The sequence below is a fragment of the Cebus imitator genome, unplaced genomic scaffold, assembly GCF_001604975.1.
Source record: "Cebus imitator isolate Cc_AM_T3 unplaced genomic scaffold, Cebus_imitator-1.0 Scaffold501, whole genome shotgun sequence".
Classification (NCBI taxonomy): Eukaryota; Metazoa; Chordata; class Mammalia; order Primates; family Cebidae; genus Cebus; species Cebus imitator.
The window spans coordinates 174,829-188,017 of NW_016107816.1; the positions used below are offsets into that span (position 1 = coordinate 174,829).

Here is a 13,189-nt window from a genome sequence, read left to right on the forward strand (position 1 = left end):
CACAAATTATTTTCAAACATGAAATATTTTCAAGGATAGACCAAAAGTTAGGCCACAAAAATGTCTCCAAAAACTCAAAATAAGTGAAATCATATTAAATATTTTTTTCTAATCACAGTAGAATAAAACTAGAAACCAGTAACAAAAGGAACATTAAACACTATACAAACACATGGAAATTAAACAATATGCTCATGCATGACCATTGGGTCAATGGAGAACTTAAGAAGGAAAACGTAAAAATTTGTGAAACAAATGAGAATGGAAATACAACATACCAAAACCTATGGGATACAGCAAAGGAAGCACAGTGGGAAGTTTTATAGCAATAAATGCCTATACCAAATAAGTAGAAAAACTTTAAATAAACTAACAATGCATCTTAAAGATCTAAAAACAAGAGGAAACCAGACCCAACATTAATAGAAGGAAATAAATAATAAAGATCAGAGCAAAAATAAATAAAATTGAGACAGAGAGTCAGCAAAACAAAAAGTTGGTGTTTTGGAAAGATAAACAAAATTAACATCTTTTAGCCAAACTAAGGAAAAAAAAAGATGAGAAGATCCAAATAAACAAAATTAGCTTTGTAAAAGGAGACATGAGAACTGATACCACAGAAGTTCAAAGGATTATTAGAGACTATTTTGAGCAACTATATGACAATAAATTGGAAAACCCAGAATAAATTGATACATTTCTAAACACATACAACCTACAAAGATTGAACCATGAAGAAATCCAAAACCTGAATACATCAATAATAAATAAAACAGCTAAAAAAAATAGATAGAAGACATGATAAAAAAAACAAATCTCCCATGAAAGAAAAGCCCAGGATCTTATAGATTCACTACTTAATTATACAAAATATTTAAAGAGGAATTAATAACAATTCCACCCAAATTCTTAAAAAAATAAAAAACAGAAAAGGAAGGAAGACTTCCAATCTCATTGTATGAGGTTAGCATCACACTCATACTAAAACGAAAGAAAACTATAGGCCAGTATCACTGATCAATGTACATGCAAAAATCCTCAACAAAATACAAGCAAACTAAATTCAACAACACATTAAAATGATCATTCAGTATAATCAATGAGATTCATTCCAGAAATGCAAGAATAGTTTAAAAACAGACCAATAACTATAATACATCACATCAAAAGAACGAAGGCCAAAACCCATATGATCATTTCAATACATGCCAAAAAATCCTTTGATAAAATTTAATATTCCTTCATGATAAAAACAGAGTATAAAAGTAATATACCTCAGTACAACAAAGCCATATACAAAAAATCCACAGCTAGTATACTAAAAAGGAAAAACTGAAAGCCTTTCCTCTAATATCTGGAACAAGACAAGGATGTCTCCTTTCACCACTTTTATTCAACAGAGTACTAGAAGCCCTAGCCAGAGCAATCAGACAAGAGAAAGAAATAAAGGGAATGTACTTCGGAAAGGAAGATGACAAATTAGCACTGTTTGCAGATGGAATCTTAGAAAAGCTTAAAGTCTGCACACACACACACACACACACACACAAAATCCGTCAGAACTGAAAAACAAATTCAGTAAAATTACAGCATGCAAAATCAACACAGAAATATCAGTTGCATTTCTACTTGCCAACAGCAAACAATATGAAAAAGAAACCAAGAGAATGATCCCATTTACAATAACTACAAAAAAGTAAACTACCTAGAAATAAATTAAAGAACGAAAGATCTCTACAATTAAAACCATAAAACATTGATGAAAGGAATTGAAAAGGGCACTGAAAAAATAAAGATAAACTGGAAAGATAATCCACATTCGTGGGTTGAAAGAAACAGTATTGTTTAAATGTCCAAACTGTGCAAAGCAATTTACAGATTCAATGCAATCCCTATCAAAATACCAATGTCATTCTTCACAGAAATAGCAAAAGATAATCCTACAATTTATATGGAACCACCAAAGACCCCAAGTAGCCAAAGCAATCCTGATCAAAGAGAACAAAGCTAGAAGCATTGCACTACCGTACCTCAAATATACTACAGACAACCAAAGCAAAAATGGACAAATGGGACCACATCAAGCTAACACACTTCTGCACAACAAAGGTAACAATCAACAAAGTAAAGAGACAACCTCTGGAGTCAAAGAAAATATTTGTGAACTACCCACCTGACAAGGGAATATATAAGGAGCTCAAACAACTCAATAGCAAAAACCCCCAAATAATATAAATTAAAACTGGGTAAAAGATCTGACATTTCTCAAAAGAAGACATATAACTGGCCAGTAAGTTTATGAAAAAATGCTTAGCATCACTAATCAGAGAAATGCAAATCAAAACCACAGTTAAAATGGCTTTTACTAAAAACACAGGGAATAATCAATGCTAACTAGGATGTGGAAAAAGGGGGAACACCTGTACATTATTGGTAGGAATGTAAATTAGTACAGCCACTATGGAAAATGGATGAAGCCTCCTTGAAAAACTAAAAATAGAACTATCAGGTGATCTGTCAATTCCACTACTGAATGCATATCCAAAAGAAAGGAAATCAACAGATCAAATAGATATCTGCACTTTTATGTTTATTGCAGCACTATTCACAATGGCCAAAATACGGAATCAACCTAAGTGCCTATCAGTGATGAAAGCATAAAGAAAATGTAGCATATACACACAATGGAATATTATTCAGCTATAAAATAAAATGAAATCCTTTCATTTGCAGCAACGTAGATGGAACTGAAGGTCGTTATGTTAAGTGTAATAAGCCAAGCACAAAAAGACAAATAGCACATGTTCTCCTTCATATGTGAGAGCTGAAAAAGCGGATGTCATGAAGATAGAGAGTAGATTGGTTACCAGAGGCCAGGAGGGTGTAGGGGAATAAAAAGAGGTTGAATAATGGGTACAGACATACAGTGTGATAGAGGAAATAAGACCTAGTGTTTGACAGATCAGTAGGGTGACTATATGAGGGATGGCTAATGGGTCCAAAACTACAGTTAGACAGAAGGAATAAGATCTATAGGGCAACTGTAATTAACAGTAATTTATTGTATATTTCAAAATAACTAAAAGTGGAATTGGAATGTTACTAACCAAAAGAAATGACAAATGCTTGAAGTGTTGGATAATCCAATGACCCTGATTTGACAATTACACATTGTGTGTCTATACCAAAAAATCACATGTACCCCATAAATATGTACAACTATTACATATGTGTAATAATTTAAATGTTTATAATAAAATATCCAGAACAGATAAATCTGTAGAGACAGGAGCATATAGGCAGTTTGCCAAAACTGAGGCGAGGGACAATGCAGAAAAACTGCTTAACTGGTAAGAGGGTTTTACTTTGGAGTAATGGAGATGCCATAGAAATGGCAGTTGAACAGTGAGAAAAGAATAAATTCCACTGAATTTTTCACTTGAAAATCATTAATTTTATGTAATTTTACCACAATGATTTTTTTTTTAAGAGAATATTCCATCTGACTCATGGAACTCCCAGGAAGGCTGGAAAACCAGGCAGGAAAAACTGACTGGCAAAAAGGGGAGTTCAGGCAGCCTAAATTACACAGAATTCATGCTACAGAATCAGTCTGGAGGGACACTCCTGCTCTGAGGCTGTGGACACATTCCACAGACTGCAGAGATGCCCTCCCTGTTCAACTGCAGACAGTGGCACAGGCCGTGTTACCTAGAAGAAGGATGCTGTGCCATTGTCAAAAATTTCATTCTTCATTGTACCTGCATCTTGGGTTCATTATCTCAGACTCCTTAGCAGGCACATCTGACTAGCTGACTCTAATTTAAGTGCTGATAGCCTAGCTCAAAGCAGGTTGGGAAGGTAAAGCATTTGACTGTTGCTGCTCATATAGGGAGAGGCAGGCCTTTAACTGATTCACAGGGCAAAAAATTCCTCAACAAAGAAATGGTACAGATGTTGAGTAGGCTTTTCTCAAGATGATAAATGTCTACTGCATATTTAACCTTTTTCTTTTTGGAGGTTCCAGCTTATACAATTAAAAAAATAATACAAATATTGACAAAGGGGAAATTATCTCCATTTGCAGATGACATGCTTGGAAAACTGAGTGAAGAACTCCAAGAAATACTGACAAAATGTACCAAAATGGCTGAATACTGAATATACAAATACCAATGGTTTTATAGCCCACTAGAAATGGATATTGAAAAAAATTCCATTACCATAGGATTAAAAAGTAGTAAATAACTAAGAAAGCATATAACAAGATTTTAGGACTACATAATAAACAATTCTAAAATCTTATCTAAGGACATAAAACAGATCTTGAATAGACATACCATATCTATATTAATGAGAACAGTTAACATAATATTTTCATTGGATTAGTATATGATTTTAGGCTCACTCTTACTTTTTTTTTTTTTTTTTTTTTTTTTTTTTTGAGACGGAGTTTCGCCCTTGTTACCCAGGCTGAAGTGCAATAGTGCGATCTCGGCTCACCGCAACCTCCGCCTCCTGGGTTCAAGCAAGTCTCCTGCCTCAGCATCCCAAGTAGCTGGGACTACCGGTGTGCGCCACCATGCCCAGCTAATTTTTGTATTTTTAGTAGAGACGGGGTTTCACCATGTTGACCAGGATGGTCTCGATCTCTTGACCTCATGATCCATCCGCCTTGGCCTCCCAAAGTGCTGGGATTATAGGCGTGAGCCACCATGCCCAGCCCCTCACTTTTACATTTTAATGATCAACTATTTTAACTAATTTCAGACATTCAATTGGTTTTAGATTCCTTATCATAAAGTTATATTTTTAGTCACTGTTTATCTATCAATATACTGACATGTCTTCCCTAATAGGTAAGCAAAATTTTTCTCAATTTAGACTTTGGTTTCAACTGCCTGTGAAAGAATATTCACCTACCTAAGGCTTACTTTCTTCATCCCTAAATGATTACAATAGTTGTTTTTCCAAACAAATTGACAGATAATGCATACAAAATTCACAGAATAGTTCTTGGTACATAACAAATAGATTATGAATATTATATAAGTCTTCTGTTTTCCAAAATCTGACAAAGTATTTTTCTTTGGAATCCTCCAAAACAAACGATAATTTGTTTATTGAATGACTAAATGAATTAAATATTAGGCACAAAGTAGTACCATAGCATGAAGTACAGATAGTGGGATAAGCTCCAAAATTGTCTTAGGTAAAGAACATTTTTATTTTTATTTTTATTTTATTTTTTGGAGAGGAGTTTTGCTCCTCACCCAGGCTGGAGTGTAATGGCATGATCTCAGCTCACTGCAACCTCTGCCTTCCAGGTTCAAGCTATTCTCCTGCCTCAGCCTCCTGAGCAGCTGGGGTTACAGGTGTGCACCACTACGCCCAGCTAATTTTCATGTTGTCAGTAGAGATGGGGCTTCATCATGTTGACCTAACCTCAAGTGATCCACCCACCTTGGCCATCCAAACTGCTGTGATTACAAGCATGAGCCACAGTGCCGCCAATTTTTAGAAGCTCTTTTAAAAATGGAGGATTAGGTTACATAAGAAAAATTGTTATGACTGATACTGTAGTCCTGAGATAATTTTAGCAATTATATATAAAAGCCAGAGAGGCATTTAATGAAGGCACATTTAACATCTGTCTGTTGGATTCTATTACTGAATTTGAAATACTAACTTAAAAAATTTAAATTCCTAGATTTTATTGACCTAAACTGGCCACATTTAAACTGCTAATGGTTCCTATATTTATCAGATAAAGCAAAAGATGGAAAAACATCTCACTGTGAAATGTGTCATCCTCCAGGAGTTTTATCAAATTATTTTTTGCCCACCGGCTACAATAAAGCTAATATATTTACTAATGTAAAATAGAGTACTGGTTTTGTTGAGGTTTACTTACTATTCTAATGATTATTTCAGTGAAACCAGGGCTGTAAATGACATCCACATGGATAATTACATTGTAATGTGTTTTCTTTTCAATTTAATCAGGTTTAATTTTGTATCTAATAGAACCAGTGCCTTTAAAATGTTGTGGTTGGTATCATATGAATGAAAAATAATTTATTTGTAATGCTTGAACATTTTACTTCCAGTAAGTTCTTTTTAAAGTACTGCTTAATAGCAATAGTAAATATCAAGAAGTTATTGATTTGATAAATTAAGTTTCATATTTGAGAATTTATATTCTAGATTTATTATAAATTCTACTAACTAGTAAAGGTAAGATTATTAGCTCTCTTTTCTGTAAACCTTGAGCTTTGCGATTGCTATCCTTTTAAAATGGAACTTGCTACCTACTGGGGCCACTTACTGAAACTTTTGCTGTCACAGAATTGTCAATTTAAATCTAAAGCACTGTGTATTCAGCTGTTTTCATTGCTATAAAGCAATACCTGAGGGGGGTAATTTATAAAGAAAAGAAGTTTATTTTGACTCAAAATTCTGATGGCTGCTTCTGGTGAAGGTCTCAGAAAGCTTACAATCATGCTAGAGGGTGAAGGAGGAGTAGCTGTGTCACATGACAAAAGAGAAGAGAAGAGGGAGGTCTCGGATTCTTTTAAACAGCTAGATTCCATGTGAACTAACAGAGCAAGAATGCCCTCATTACCATGTGGGGGGGAGCACCAAGCCTTTCATGAGGGATCATCCCCCATGAAACAAACACCTCCCACTAGGCCCAGCCTTCAACATTGGGGATCAGAATTCAACATGATATTTGGAGGGGACAAACATCCAACCTATATCACACTGTCACTTGCCTCTTTATTCTCTGTATAGCATGTTTTGATAACTAGAAGATATTAATTATAATGTAGTAAAATTTATTACTTTTCTGTGATGGTTAACACTTTTCATATTCTGTTCAAGACAGTTTTCTATATTTCAAAGTCATAAAGACATTCTTTTTACATTATCTGTCAAAATTTGATTATTCACTTTTTCACACTTAGATTTGTAATCCACCTTGAATTGCTTCCATGTATGATGTGAGGTAGGGTAAAGTTGATGTTTTTTTCAACTGAATAGAATTTTCTTTCCCTTCTAAACTGCAGTACCACCTTTTCCTAAATCAAGGTTCATCTACCTATGCATGTTTTTTTTCTAGGCTTCCCCTTCCAATTCAATGGTCTATTTAAGAATTCAGCAAGCCTTTTCTGTAATGGCTTTTTTAGGGTCAAGAGGTGTGATAGTGGCTAGGTGTGGTGGCTCACACCTGTAATCCGACACTTTGGGAGGTTGAGGTGGGAAGATCACTTGAGGCCAGGAATTGAAGGCTGCAGTGAGCTATGACCACACCACTGGACTGAAGTCTGGGTGATAGACTAACACCCTGTCTCTTAGAAAAAAAATAAAAGGTACGATAGTAAATATTTTGGACTCTGTGGGCCAAGAGGCAAAACTGAAGATACTGTATAGATTTTTATGTAATGAGAGGAAACAAATTTCCGCAAATTTTTAATTCATGAAAATCAAAATATAATAAAACTTGAGTACAATTTTTGTTATAGTGCTCTACTAGTGAGAAGAATTGAACTGTTTTTGTTAATGGCAGGAATAATATTTTTGCTAAATTGGGATTCATAGAGTTCCTTACCATAAAAATCATTTGCAAATGTTTACCTGTTAATGCTGATTTGTAATGAGATTTTATGTATTTTATCATTAAAATATATTTTTATGTTACACAGTGACTATTAGTAAAATACTAATATTGAGACACTCATATGATTTTTATTGAACATACTCCTCACTTGGAAGGCATTCACAGAATCTCATTAGATTATTCTCTTAAGATATTTATTTGCCTTTTAGCATGTCATTACGTTGCAGGTTAATCACTTCCTAGTTAAGTGTTAGGTGGAAGTGCCTCAATTTCACTGTTAAATTCATTTTAAAATATGGAAATTCCCTTTGCACTTGCATCAAAGTCCTACTGGAAATGTAGTTTGAGCTTGGAAAATATATCCACTGCAAATTTGTGTAGTATTGAAGATCTTGTTTCTTGTTTAAATTTTTTCTAGCATACTTGTCATGTCTCATGATTCAAAAATTGTCAAAATGACTTTAATTCACTTTAAGTTTCACATATAAGTATCGTTTTGCTTTATAATTTTGGGTTGAATTTATTAAACAACTATCACGTTTGCTGCAAAATTTAATTTCTAAAGCCATTGAGAGTTCAATATATTAGTTGAAGGTGTTCTTATTCTTCAGAAAAATTGCAATCTCATCCCTGAGCTAAAAAAAAAAAAAAATCAAAATAAAATGTTACCACTGCTAAGCCATAAAATTACTTTTGGTAGGGAAAATCTAGGTATTCAACTTATACTTCAGACAAAAATTCTTGGAAGTAATGAAGTCCACAAGAACAAATGAAGTTCATTGTTATTCTACCAGTTCAATATTACATGATAGATTCAAATATTTTCCTCAAAATATCTACGGATGAGTAATACAGTGAAAAAGCAAGGCTTTAATCAGCTTACATTTTCACAGCCTTTGTAAATTTGTAAACCAAAGCCTTTGCCTGCCCCAGATATTTTTACCACCATTGATTATAACACATCTCAGTAAATTCCACTTCAGATTTTACTGAATTACTGCTTTCCCAATTTCTCTGAAAATATCTCTCACATGTAGTTTCTCTATATAAAGAGTCTAACGTTTATTTCACTTCAAATTTGGTATTATCTCTAAGAATAAACAATTGATCAGTATCAATATGATCTGTGGACTTATACAGTCAAGGAAAAGAACTTGAAATCATTTGCCTTATTCTTTAGTTGGTTACTGATGCTTCTTCTCAACTCTTCAAGCAACTGTTCTCATCATAAGCCTAACAGTCTTAAATAATTTTCTCTAGACACATTTTTTCTCTCTTGCAGCCTAATTAACTATCAATGGCAAACGGGTTCTTCATGTGGCTAACAGAGGAGCCACCTGGAGACTCACTTTGATTGCAGTCTCCTCCACTGTTTATCTTCATAAATAATTTATAATAAAATATTCAGTTTTACTTTTTTAATTTTTCTGATTATTATATTCCTGAGAGTTGGGAATATCGTGATGAGTGTTGAGTCTGGTAAGCAGATGTATAGTATATTCTTGTGGCACAGCTCTAATGTTATTCCAAGATAAATGCAATACTTTGCCAACAAAATAATCCACACTTCATTTTGTCTTTAAAACACGACATTTAGAGTCGACTATTTTCTTCATTTTGACATGACTGGTAAAACTGAGAACAAAAAAAAAATATGGTGGCATGATGGTACGCACTTGGAATTCTATACAGTTATAACTACATCACTGTGACTTATAGTGCACTCAGCAGCTCTGTGAATTAATAAGAGTGACACATAGGATTTCTGTTGCAACTACTCAACTCTACCATTTCAGTGTAAAAGCAGCCATAGGCAGTATGTGACCAAATGAGCATAGCTGTATTCTAATAAAATTTTATTCACCAATGAAATTTAAATTTTATATAATTTTCAGGTGTCATAAGATCTGTTTTTCCAAACCATTAAAAAATATAAAATTCCTCTTAGCTTGCAGGCTTTACAAAAACAGGCAGCAGATAGATTAGGCCCATGGGCCATAGTTTCCCAGCTCCTAACAAAGATAATCAGCCAGAATAATATTTATCAAAATCTGTTTTGAGGATTCCTACCCTTGAGAAATATTTCTCAAAAATAAAAAGTCAAATAACCTTATAGAAAGCCATATACTATACATCTCAGTCGTGAATTCACGCTGTGCATATTAAATCCTCTGAGAAATTCTGAAATACACAAACTAACCTGTTGTTGCCTAATCCAGATGTAATGATATTTATTTATTTTCCAGGGAATTCTTATTTACACAGAATTTCTGTTTACATTCCTTAGAACCGAGGTGTGGTATATACTTCGAGAAATGTTGATATGGTTCTTCTGCCAGTGGATGCCGCTAAAGAAGCATCGTTAAAAGTCTCTCTGCTCCCTGCCATGATGTCTAAGCCAGAGTCTCCTAAAGAGCCCAAAAAGCTGAGGAAGCTCTTCATTGGAGGGTTGAGCTTTCAAACAACTGATGAGAGCCTGAGGAGCCATTTTGAGCAATGGGGAATGCCCACGGACTGTGTGGTAATGAGAGATCCAAACACCAAGAGCTCCAGGGGCTTTGGGTTTGTCACATATGCCACTGTGCAGGAGGTGGATGCAGCCATGAATGCAAGGCCACACAAAGTGGATGGAAGAGTTGTGGAACCAAAGAGAGCTAACTCAAGAGAAGATTCTCAATGAACAAGTGCCCACTTAACAGTGAAAAGGATTTTTGTTGATGGCATTAAAGAAAACACTGAAGAACATCACCTAAGAGGTTAGTTTGAACAGTATCGAAAAATTGAAGTGATTGAAATCACAAGTGACCAAGGCAGTGGCAAGAAAAGGGGCTTTGCCTTTATAACCTTTGACGACCATGACTCCATGGGTAAGACTGTTATTCAGAAATGCCATACCGTGAATGGCCACAACTGTGAAGTTAGGAAAGCCTTATCAAAGCAAGAGATGGTGAGTGCTTCATCCAGCCAAAGAGGTCAAACTGGTTATAAAAATTTTTCTGGTGGCTGTGGAGGCGGTTTTGATGAGAATGACAATTTTGGTCATGGAGGAAACTTCAGTGGCCATGGTGGCTTTGGTGGCCGCCATGGTGGTGGATATCATGGCAGTGGGGATGGCTATAATGGATTTGGTAAAGATGGTGGTTATAGAGGAGGCAGCCCTGGTTACTCTGGAGGAAGTAGAGGCTATGGAAGTGGTGGACAGGGTTATATAAACCAGGGCAGTGTCTATGGCAGGAGTGGCAGACATGACAGCTGTAACAATGATGGTGGAGGCTGCTTTGGTGGTGGTAGTGGAAGCAGTTTTGGAGGCAGTGGAAGCTACAATGATTTCAGCAATTACAACAATCAGTCTTCAAATTTTGGACCCACAAAGGGAGGAAACTTTGGGGGCAGAAGCTCTGACCCCTAAAGTGGTGGAGCCCAAAACTTTGCCAAACCATGAAACCAAGGCGGCTATGGCAGTTCCAGGAGTAGCAGTAGCTATGGCAGTGGCAGAAATTTTTAATTAGGAAACAAAGCTTAGCAGGAGAGGAGAACCAGAGAAGTGACAGGGAAGCTACAGGTTACAACAGATTTGTCAACTCAGCTAAGCACAGTAGTTACAGGTCCTAGTTGCTACAAAGAAGACATGTTTTAGACAAATACTCACGTATATGTGCAAAAAACTCCAGGACTGCCTTGTGACTAATTGTGTAATGGGCTATTTTAGTTTCTGTTCTGTGGAAAGTGTAAAGCATTTCAAAAAAGGGTTTTAATGTAGATTTCTTTTTTGCATCCATGCTGTTGATTACTAAATGTAATAGCCTGATCGTGACGCTGAATAAATGTCTTATTTTTTTTTTTAATGTGCTATGTAAAGTTAGTTTACTCTGAAGCCATCTTGGTAAATTTCCCCAACAGTGTGAAGTTAGAATTCCTTCAGGGTGATGCAAGGTTGTATTTGGAATTTATATACAACCTGCTTACATGTCAAGACTAAATGAAGCTATCATCTTCAGAAACCTTGGTGTAGTTGAACTGATACTTACTGTTATGACCTGAAGCTTAGCATTAAAATGGATGTCTCAAGCAAAATCATGAAATTATTGGTTATAAAAAAAGATTGTTGGCACATCCTATGTAATATATCTAAATTAAATGATAGTACCAAATAAAATTATAGATGGAATTGAAGCCTGTGTATCATCCATTATCATGTGTATTCAATAAATGATTTAATTCTGTTAGAAGAGAAATGTTGATATGGTCTAGTACACTTAACACATAGTCAAGTAAAGTAACAAAGTTCTGAGAATTTAAAAGTTTGCATTTTTCTAGAAAAGCACTATCTATAAATTGGTCTTAACAATAACAACCAAAACCAAGTTTTAAACCCATGCTGATATATCAATAACTTCATATAAGTAATCAATCAATGACAGCACCCTTTGAAAATCAGCCAATCAACAGCCTCTCTCTAGTAAACTTGCTTCTCAAAGTCAGCCAATAAGCAATACTCTTATTTAAGTAACTATACTTCAACAGCTAAAGGTTTTCAAATCTTCAGGCACATACATAATGAAACAAAGATTAAGAGAAAGTTCAGAGGACAAGGTGTATAAAAAAATTGGTTAGCTTTAGACAACTAAACCTACATTAGAATCTAATGTGTTCTACCTCACTTCCAGGTAAAAAGCTTATGGGAAATCAAAGAAAGTAACTGAGAGTAAACTGTCTCCACGCAAAGTTTAGTGAAGGTGCAGTAATACAGGTATTCTAAAGAGAAGACGCTGCTTCACCTTCCTCATTCTGAAGACATTTTTGGCATTCACAGTAAGATCAAGTACCAGAAATAGCGTGTTTAACTGCTATAGAAGTTTAATTGCTGGTTGAATCCAGAAACTCATAGGTGTTTATTTATTTATTGATGCTGTAATCTGGAAGTAGCTTTAGAAGCCTTGTGTTTAGTCTGACAATATATGTTTTACGGAGTTCAGGATCCCACCATTTGTCCTAGGAAAGGACTGATTATTTTCTGTCAGTGGCATCAGGTAGCCTCCAGAAATAGGTTTTATATTCATCCTAATCAGCAACAACTTAGCATCAGTAACCATGCTTCTGAAAGCCAGGGCAATCATCATCAAGCTGCAGCTTTCAGCCTATTCTATTGCCTTTCTCAAGTTAGTCATTCAGTCAGCTCTTCTTTGAATGCCTATTATGTGTTATGATGTTCTAGGTCAGTAGTTGTCCTAAAACAAATAGTAATTGCGGTAGTTAGGATCCAGGTTTCCCAATTTTAAGCCTTTAAAAGTATTAGACGTATTAGAGTAGTCAAAAGTAGTCTAGAGGTATTTGAATAGTCAAAATTAAAGAGGTAGAAAGCAGAACTGTAGTAGGGAAAGTGGGCAATGTACAGTTATTAATTAATGAGTAAAGAGACTCAGTTTTACTAGATGCAAGAATTCTGGAGATGAATGGTGGCAACTGTTGCACAACAATAAGAGTTAAAGGCTTAAAATTGGAAAGCCTGGATCTTAACCACAGCAATTCCCCTTTCTAGACTATAGCCTCAACAGTGGGTTTATTTTT

At 35.1% G+C, this 13,189-nt stretch overlaps 1 pseudogene; it reads left to right on the forward strand.

The window, feature by feature from the left end:
• Nucleotides 1-9,798: 9,798 nt before the first annotated feature.
• On the forward strand, nucleotides 9,799-11,461 carry LOC108292710 (annotated as a pseudogene).
• Nucleotides 11,462-13,189: the final 1,728 nt, after the last annotated feature.